Genomic DNA, 10,170 nt, shown 5'->3' on the forward strand with positions numbered 1-10,170 from the left:
AGGTAACTGTTATCCATCAGTAAACTGTTTCTAGTGTACTTGGATCACGGCATTAGTTTGTGACGACCCTAAAACGCCTCGCGCCAAACTAAGCTGAGAGCACGGCGTAGAGTTTTCGGTGTGAACAGCAAGCACGCCTTGCGCTATGCATAGCATTTCACGCTACACGCGACACACTATGCGAAGCACGCTCGGTGTGCACGCGGCCTTAGAGATACCTGACTAGTGTGTGATGATGACAATGTGGCGTGACAGGGACAACACAAGATACAGGAAGTGTGAGAAGTCATGACCACTGCACAGCCTCCCGTAATGCACAGAAATGGTTTGGAGCAGGGTCAGCGGCGCACACATCTCTCGACAGCATCCTAGATGTGCTCATGCTTAATAGGATTTTGGACAGGTGACCTTAAGGACCATGTCCATGGAGTGTAGACATGTCCAATGTCTCAGTATGTATGTATTTTTTTCTTCTTTTTTAATTAGTCATAGAGGGTATTATCGCTCAAGTGCGTTCAACGGCACCGCATATCATTGTGTATGATTCGCTCTATCAGTTCATGAAGTTCAAAGATGATTTCAAGAAAGATTCTGGGGTGTAAATGTTCCAAGTTGCAAAGCAGGCCATAATCTTTATGATAAATTTTGGGAAACTGGATACTTCCAGTCTAAGGAACAAAAAAAAGCAGTGTAGAGTTCTCATCAAAGAAAAATTAGATAACATTGGTCATCATATGGAAAATTTACCTAAAAAACTCACTTCATTAACTTGCACAAGTGTCCATTATGGGTCTGGCAAAAGGCTACCAAATGATTACACTTAAAGCCATAGCCTATACAATAATTGTGGCATATGTTCTTTAACCAGATGTACATGGTGCACATTTTGCGAGTGGTGCCTGGAAAATTTTATACAATGGACAAATAGACCCAAAATTAATAATATACTTCTCAGACAAGGCTTGGTTCCACCTCCATAGTTATGTGTGTACACAAACTAATTGTTCCTGGAGTTCTGTTAAACCTGATTTCATCCATGAAGTGCCCTACCATGATACAAAAATCAGTGTATGGTGTACCATCAGTGGTGCAAGTATCATAGGATCATTTTGTTTTTGAGAATATGGTTGATTCTATTACTTATGTAAACACCATATTAATTAACCCCCACTTTTTTTTAGAGGATATAACTTCCATTACTGGTTTGCAGGTTGCATATCGAACAACGTGGCAGTTCCAACAACCTTACAATGCTCTGAAGAGACTCACTGAAGTCTGCATATTATACAATGGCCCGTGACAAACACAAAAGATAGATTAGAGCTACTAAAATGACTTTTTGTTGCTGTGCTGGCAGACAAGGGCCACAAAGGGCATACAAATTAAAGATTACCTTGGCCTCGAGTGCTCTAATACCGTAGGGGTCAAAAAATAACAAGATTTGACCAAGAGAGGTTGGATAGAATAGATGAAAGTGAGAAGCCTAGCATAAGTATGTAGAAGCAATGCCAGGACTCAGCTAAGAGCCCTGTGGTCGCCAACCCACGCTCCCAAGTTGCGTGGTGCTGGGCCTGTGACAAAAAATTAAATATAGGTTAGAGCTACTAAATAACTGTTTTCTTTCTGTGCAGACCATATGCGCTGCAGCTGTAGAAAAGAGACCCTCGAAGGGAGCGTGGGGTTGTTTCGTAACAAATAAGAAAGATAAGTTAGAATTACTGACTGACTTTTTTCTTCCTGTGCAGACAGTATGCGCTGTGGCCATAGAAAAGAGCCTCACACAGGGACCACTGTTTTGGTTTCGTGCAGATCGGCCTGGACACGGGGCAAAATAATTAATGACCAACGGCTTACCTTTATTAGCACAGGTGAAACAATGAGCTGGATGAGAGTACAAACTGGAGGAGCCACCATGTCTCCTTTCACCTAATGTGGTAACCCTGTGGCCACAAATCATGCACACTCTATTGGAAACAATATGAAGATTGCCTTCATGACAGCTGATCAAAAGCTGGCCAACAGTAACAAAGTAAATAGTCTAATTTTTTAAAATTTCAGGCTGTTTGGTTTTAATTCTATATACATATTAATTTTTGGGATGAGTTTCTGCCAATCATCGAGGTATCATACAACATTATTTTTCTACGATTCCAACATGCAAACTGCTTATCAAAGTTTTAGAGAATTAACTGATAGGGCGAGAGTTTTCGCATTTTTTTCAACAGGATTCTACCTCTGCTCACACTGTGAATGATTCCATGAGAGAAATTCTCCACAGTGTCTTCATAAACAGAGTTATTAATAAGAATTTGTGGCCCCCTCGGTCTCCCAATTTATTATCTCTGGGATAAATTAAAAAATGTCATGTACAAAACAAACCCACACTTCATACAAGAAATGAAAAATAATATTCATCAGGAAATTGCTGAGATTACTCAACATGAATACAGTGAGTGATGAATAGTTTTCTAATGTGGTGCCAAAAATGTGTGGAGAATGAAGGTGGATAGTTTCAGCATGTCCTTTTATAATTTGGTAAGCAATGAACTTCTTAAAATAGTTTGTATTATGAACCGTTCACCTTCCCACAACTGCCTTCACCGGCACGCGGCAAATAAGCATGAACTCACCAACAGTAAAAACCTGCATGCCAGGGTAAAGCATATCTGATCACCCTGTATTTTCATTTATTTCTACATTAAAGAAAAGGAATCTAGATATCAATTCAGTACAATCTATCTATATATATAAAATAAGAGTTTTGTCTGTACATTGCTCAGAATTGAAAAAGGATGGCATTTATGTATCAGTCATGTCCACAGTAACAAGGAAATGCACTTTTTACTTTTCCGTAATTTCTGTCTGTATGTACACGCATTACGAGAAAACAGCTGAAGAGAATTTAATGAAAATCGGTATGCAAAGCCTGGGGAACAAGCCGCTACAATCTAGGCTATAAATAAATGTATTCATGCTGAGTGAAATTGTAGTTTATGGAAAGGCCTAAAACTTAATTCTCAAATATTTATGTTATTAGTGGCCGTATTTGAATGAAAATCGGTATGCAAAGTCGGGGATTAAGTTGCTACAATCTAGGATATAAATAATTATATTCACGCTGAGAAACATAGTAGTTTAGGGGAAGGCCTAAAATTTAATTCTTAAATATTTATGTTATTAGTGGTCCAATCTTAATGAAAATCGGTTGTCTTCATCATCATTTCATCCTCATCACGACGCGCAGGTCACCTACAGGTGTCAAATAGAAAGACCTGCATCTGGCGAGCTGAACCCGTCCTGGGATTTCCCAGCACTAAAAGCCATACGACATTTCAATGAAAATCGGTATGCAAAGTCTGAGAATAAGTCGCTACAATCTAGGCCATAAATAATTTTATTCATGCTGAGTGAAATGGTAGTTTAGGGGAAGGCCTAAAATTTAATTCTCAAATATTTGTTATTAGAGATCGTATCGATAAATACTACACAAGTTATATAGTATTAAATTTCCGATCATTTAGGTCTTATACATCGTTACCGTACTGGCTAAGATCACAAAGATATTCATGAATTTGGATTGTTGTTATTAAGTCCAATTCAGCACCGAGTCACGAGAAAGTGGGTAAACGGAATTTAATGAAAATCGGTACGTAAAGTCGGAGAATAAGGAACTACACTCTATGCTATAAATAATTTTACAAATCACAGAGTTGAAAGAAAACTAAATGGAAGGCCTACAATATAGAAAGCTCATAACATTGATCAACAATAACATTACATTGACCATTGTTTGTTGTGATGTGCTTTGTGTCTTCTTATGCCACTCATCTCTGGTAGATAGGATTACTGCTGCGTACCAAGTATTTTTTTATTTGCTTTACGTCGCACCGACACAGATAAGTCTCAGGGTGACTATGGGATAGGAAAGGGCTACGAGTGTGAAGGAAGCGGCCTTGGCCTTAATTTAAGGTACAGTCCCAGCATTTGCCTGGTGTGAAAGTGGGAAACCACAGAATACAATCTTCAGCGCTGCCAACAGTGGTGTTCGAATCCACTATCTCCCTGATGCAAGCTCACAGCTGCGCACCCCTAACCACATGGCCAACTCGCCCGGTCGTACAGAGTGTAACAGCCTGCCTGAATATTGATGGGAAGTAGCTGGGGAGTTAGATAACTTTGGTCTTTAGCATGCCATTCCTCTGGTTCGTACATTTTCTGATACTACTGGTACGTAACACACTGGTTAATCATAGCATTCAAACTATTCAATCCCTACTCTGAGGCACTGATTGGAATGAGCAGTGTGCATATTTAACGGAATAATGGCAGAGTAGTGTTGACAGCAGTCTGCGGCCTGGTCATTCCAGCTCTGGAACTTTGGACTGTTAGACTGTCACCATAGTATTGTTCGTTAAAAGTGATAAAATGTGCGGTTTTTCATTTGATCAAGTATTTTATATGATAACATTGCTTTTAATGGCTACATTCCTACTGACGTTTTTGTATTGACCTATGTTGACTTCAGTTAGGAAAACCACAAAATCAGTCTTTCTGAGATTCCCGTAGTGAAGCACGGGTACATCAGCTAGTGTCATAATTACAAACGGTTCTTAATTCACAAATGGATTTTGCTGTGACGACTGGGACATCATATTAGCAGAAAGACTATAGTGTAGTTGTAACATTCAAATGCTGTACCTGGTTCTTTTCCATTAGTCTTTCATCCAAGTCAAAACAGTTCAAAGATTAACCTTCCGTTAGGAACGTGGATGACAGGTGTCATCCAGTCTACTTATCGTAACTGTTGTTTCAAACTGAGCAGAGTTGCGCATGTGCCACTTTATGTACCTCTCGGACAAAGGTTGAACTAATGGCTCATTCAAATTCTAACATTGGGTATACAACATTATTATAGGGCATTTTATTTACCTGGATGAGTATTGTCATCCTCAGGCCAAATCACAACCTTGGTAGGCCCTATGATTTGTAGGATTTTCTCAATGGCAGGTTTATTTTTCAAAGACAGAAACTGTAATGCGGTTATCTTGTTTTCAGATATTTCTTGAATATTGACAGCCACTGAAAATGGATACAAGTCAAACGAGGAAGCGAAAATCAGAACACACTAGGGATCTGGATGTTATTATAAAGTGGATGTTTGAAGAGAGCAAGGAAGAGGAAAGCAGTAACGAAAGTGAGCACGATGAAGATCACATTACAGAAAGTGACCACATTTCAGTGTCCGAACAAGAATTCAGTGAGACCGAAGTTGATAAAACTAATGATGAGGATCAACCTGGAAATTACTACTCCAGTAGGGATGCCAAAACAAAGTGGAGGAAAACAAGTCCTCCGGTGAACATTAGACCTCGTGCGGATAACATTATATTGCATCTTCCTGGTCTGAAAGGTAAAACTCGAGAAACAAAAACAGCTATTGATATTTTCAATTTGTTTTTGTCTGAAACCGTGATCGACATTATTGTGACTTCAATCAATATCTATATTGAAACTGTAAAATTAAATTTTGAATGAACAAGAGATGCCCATCATACTGACAGTGGTGAAATTAGGGTATTTCTGGGTGTTGTGTACATGATAGGCACTCGAAGATACCCTAGAAAAACTGTTCATCAGTTATGGGACAATTCTAGAGGGAATGGTCTTGAATCATGCTACTTGACTATGAGCGAAAAGCGATTTTGTTTTCTCTTGCGGTCCATCAGATTTGACAATATTAGGAACAGAACCAGCCACAAAGAAATTGACAAATTAGCTCCAATACAGGACTTATTTGAACTTGTAGTCAATAGCTTTGAAAAATATTACGTTCCCAGTGAATATACCACTGTTGATGATTATTGGCGTTCAGAAGAAATTGGCCATTTCGTCAGTTCATTTCCAGTAAGCCAGCAAATCCCCTGCATAGATAAAAAAATGTCCCTGTATGAGTCCCTATTTTATCTCTTCGTTTCCCTTCACTTATTCTTGACATATGCTAATATGGTAGCCAGTGAGAAGTTCCAAGATTAAAAATAAGTAAAACAGTGACAAGTTTGTAAAATGTAGGGGAAAAAGAAAAGGTCCAACAGGCATAGCATATAGGCCTACATCATCTAAAAAACTGTTCACAATAGATGCAGCTTTAGAAAGCCTGCTTAATAAGAAAAGACATTCATCCACTCAGAAAAAGTGGATGATGATGATGATGCTTGTTTTAAGGGGCCTAACATCAAAGGTCATCGGCTCCAGAAAAAGATGACGAACAATTAATAATTCAGACGATGTTTAACACAAATAATATGTATACAATTTCAGGACAATGATACATTCATATTATTTGTGCTCTCAGAGACTCCTCATGTGATGACCAATAAACCAGCTAGATTTCTTATCTTACGGCACTGGATAAATTTGTTTCAGTAATATTTAGATTATTATACTAACTGGTTACATTTAAGAGCTTGAGTAAATCTTTAGTACAACATAAGTTACCTTGGTTACTTAAATGTTTTTACAAAAATCTACATTCTATCTACAGACGAGCAATCATCCATGATTCACTTAAGTAGTTTAGTACTGTGACGTCATTATAAAATTATTGTTAATTCTAAAATTTCTGTCACATTTCAGATCCCCGAGTCAACTTAAAAACATAGATTTATGTTTTACAGTAAATATGCTATTTACACAGACGAAAACGTTATGGTAACTTGAATAAACCTTAAGGAGATTCATGACTGAAATGTTGCAAGTTTTGAACAAAAAAAAAATAAAACGTTCAATTTTAACCTTAAAAATCCCCCAATTCTTCCTCTTTCGAATCCTGTCATCAGTTTGTCCCTAATGCCATTTTCGAAGTTCTAAATGCCTGATTTAATGGGTAGCGGTTCGGCATATATGGAGCAAGCCCACACACCCTTCTCTCACGTTGTCAGACAAAATTAGTTTCAAATTTCTTTTGGACTACCATTTCAATAATACCGCTGGAATATAGGCTGCTTACATTGTAGTAGGCCTACACTGTGCGTAAGAGGAGAAAGATATCTGAGGGAGTAATTTACAGTTCAGGGTAGTTCAATATGATTCTAAAAACATTCAATTGCTTGTATCTACCTTAAAAAATTTTCAGATCTTTGCCATGCATAAATGCTCATTGCGACGAGAGTTCTTACAGTATTGGATTTACCTGAAATTTTAAGAGAATGTTCGAATATGTACAGGAATTAAAATTAGTTCTGCATTTTATTATCAGTTGAATATTACCTTCATGTTTTTACTCCTGAAATACCATGAAACTAGATTTTTGCCTGCTGAATGAATAATGAAAAACTGAAAAAATATATCTCCAATAATTTATATCTGATTGCAAAATCTGGAGTTTTTCTTGAATATATGAGTATTTTTGACAAGTCTGCCAAATTATAACCCTAAAAAATGAAAACTATGCCACAAAGAGCATTTTTCCATGCGGCATATAAAAATAATTTTGCAAGCAACTGAATATCAATGCCAAGTTTTGTGTGCGGCTATATCTTATTAATATGTATTTGTGTTTTAAATTTGTTTTCGATAAGTGGTAAATTGTAGAAGTTCAAAATTTCAGTCATGACTCCCCTTAGCAAAAGTTTGAGAAAATATTCTGAGACGAAGTTCTTCATTAAGAATCCTGGCAACATGCAGGTTCATAATAATATCAGTGAGAAGTAATGGAAAAAGACTTCACAGAATAGAACTCTAAATCACTATCTTAAAAAGGAAATAATAATTAAAAATAAAAGTACTTCACCAAAAGATGGCATGCGAAAAATTTCACTCCTTTTCTGATACCACTGTATTACATTTTAGAGAACCCACTACTCTACAACCTTGATCAATATGATCAATCATTTCCAATATGATGTCAATATGGTCCCTACATGATTGAAACGTGTAGGTATAATGTCTAACAGTACTTACAATAGTTCAACAAATCTGAAGGCCAAGCTCAGGGGGAAGAAGACAATCGTTACCAACTTGGACTCTTCCCAAGGTTGAAATAGTCAAACCTGTATATATACCGCATTAGTTCTGATCAAACCACTTACATAACAATTATGATAGAATGACAACCTAACTAGTTTTAGTTCAGAATATACCGGTATCTACAACGTTCTTTTTTTTTTTCATTTACAAAACTCAGCTCCTTGAGGGAATTTACAATTCTGTTGTGATAAATCCTTCAAGGTTACTGGTAAGTTAGGAGTTGGACATTCCTTACTGGTGAATTTCTCTCTGAGGAATTAATTTCATTACATGTATAGTAGGTAATATTCTGCCTCTTTGATATGTTTAAAAGAATGATTAAGAGTACATTCAAGAATTATGAAAGTTACCCATAAAGAACAAACTGTGAGAAAACAAACCAAAAAGTTAACAATAAACCAGGAAATGAACATAACTTTATGTACACATGACACAATGAAAATAAAATAAGACAGAGAAAAAAGAGACATCTACACAAAAACCAGGTTGTACTTAACTAGTAAAAAAAATATTTTTTATAAATAATAACAGTTTAAATTAATGACACACAGAGCTAAAATTAATGATCAACAACCATAATGCTTGCGAGATGTGACTTATACATGCGAAAATGTGATGAGGAAACCATTACTTTTTGTGCATGTATTCTTCAAGTAGACTGTGTAGTACTGCATCAAAAGAGACATCTGGCATACCCGTGGGTCATTGCCTTGCACTTCGTTCTGTCTCCATGAGGCATTCTCTGACAAGAATTCTAGCATGCACAATTCCTCGCTTCAGTCTTTCTGCTGAACTTTTACTTCCTGCATATGTTGGCCTGATATCTTTTCCCATTTCTTCTATGACAGCTAACAACTGGGCATACTTTGACTGGCCTGGTGGAGCAGGAGGAACTGTTGGCTGCTGCTGTTGGCGCATTACAGTTGCTGGACTACCAATTGCTCCCCCTGGAAATGCTCCTGTCACTGTAGGTGATGACATAATATCAGCAGCACTCATCATTGCAGCAGGACTAGCAGTCATTGGTGAGTCCATTGCTTGTATATCATCGTCCATCATCATGACTATCGGAATTTATATTTCACAGTGTGAAGATTTCTTCCTGCTGACGAGATATTTGTTTCAGATTAAATCTAACCTCAAAGGCCATAAATGGAGAGAACAAACCTAAGCTTACAACTTCTACACACTTGAGTGAACTCAAAATAAATACGATAGCCCATACTCAAAATAAGAGTTTACTACAAAGAATCTCAACTTACCTGCAGATCTCTTTCTTAAGAAATATTTAAATGAATTTTGGAGATTCAGAACTTCGGATGAAATAAAAGACTGTGCTATGCATATATTTGTTAATAAAATACTCTAATTACTTTCTTCTTTGGCCATGATAAATGATACACAGGCCACAGCACAAATCAAAGTATTTTGTAATAAATTATGTCTACAAAAATAATAATTAACACATGATCCGCGCACAACTTACAACTGCCTGCCATCTAGCGAAACTTACTACTACTAGAAGCTGATCTAACGTATGCAAATTCGAAAACCACCGCCGTCTGGATCCTCCCTAGGAAAACCATTGCCCATAGTCCCCTACGGGGAAAAACAAACACACAAAACAAATAGCTCAGCCGCACCAGCCAGGAAGGTACATCCATAGCTTATAGAATCAAAAATAGGGTTTCCCCATAGTTGACTAAATACAATATCTCCGTTAGGCCACTGGTGCTGTTTGATAATGTTTATGCACTACTTAGCGCTAGTATGAGTGGCTAACATCAAGGTCTAAATACACAGACCTGGACACAAATAATGTTACTTATAATAGTTTAATTACAGCATTACTTTTTACATTTCCAAGCCACATACGTCTCATTCTTCTGAACAGAACTTAATCAACGATTTCCCTCTATTAGGACATGTCAAGACGTGGTATATAAAACATTCACGATCGCACAATTTACACATGCATCCGAATTCAGGTTCATGAAATGTTTTGGTTCTGCAAACCTTAAAGTGAAAACCATGAACAGCAAATCTAATTACAATATGTCTTAATTCGTAGAAAACATTAACGAACATCTTAAAAAAAAAAAAGAATAACAAACGAGGTAACTGGAGAAGAATTACAAACTAAAG

At 37.1% G+C, this 10,170-nt stretch overlaps 1 protein-coding gene across 3 annotated transcripts in view; it reads right to left on the bottom strand.

Annotated features, from left to right (window-relative positions):
- The window catches only part of LOC136886233 (diphthine methyltransferase), a 144,838-nt gene extending 135,277 nt beyond the window's left edge, over positions 1-9,561 (bottom strand). The window contains exon 1 of one of the 3 annotated variants that reach the window (XM_067158970.2): positions 9,288-9,561. The gene's annotated coding sequence lies outside the window, so the exon portion shown is untranslated. Of the gene's footprint in view, positions 1-7,959; positions 8,629-8,656; positions 8,775-9,287 lie in introns of those variants that run through there. The other 2 variants (XM_067158989.2, XM_068231035.1) reach the window with 2 other exon arrangements.
- Positions 9,562-10,170: the final 609 nt, after the last annotated feature.

The sequence above is a fragment of the Anabrus simplex genome, chromosome 1, assembly GCF_040414725.1.
Source record: "Anabrus simplex isolate iqAnaSimp1 chromosome 1, ASM4041472v1, whole genome shotgun sequence".
NCBI lineage: Eukaryota > Metazoa > Arthropoda > Insecta > Orthoptera > Tettigoniidae > Anabrus > Anabrus simplex.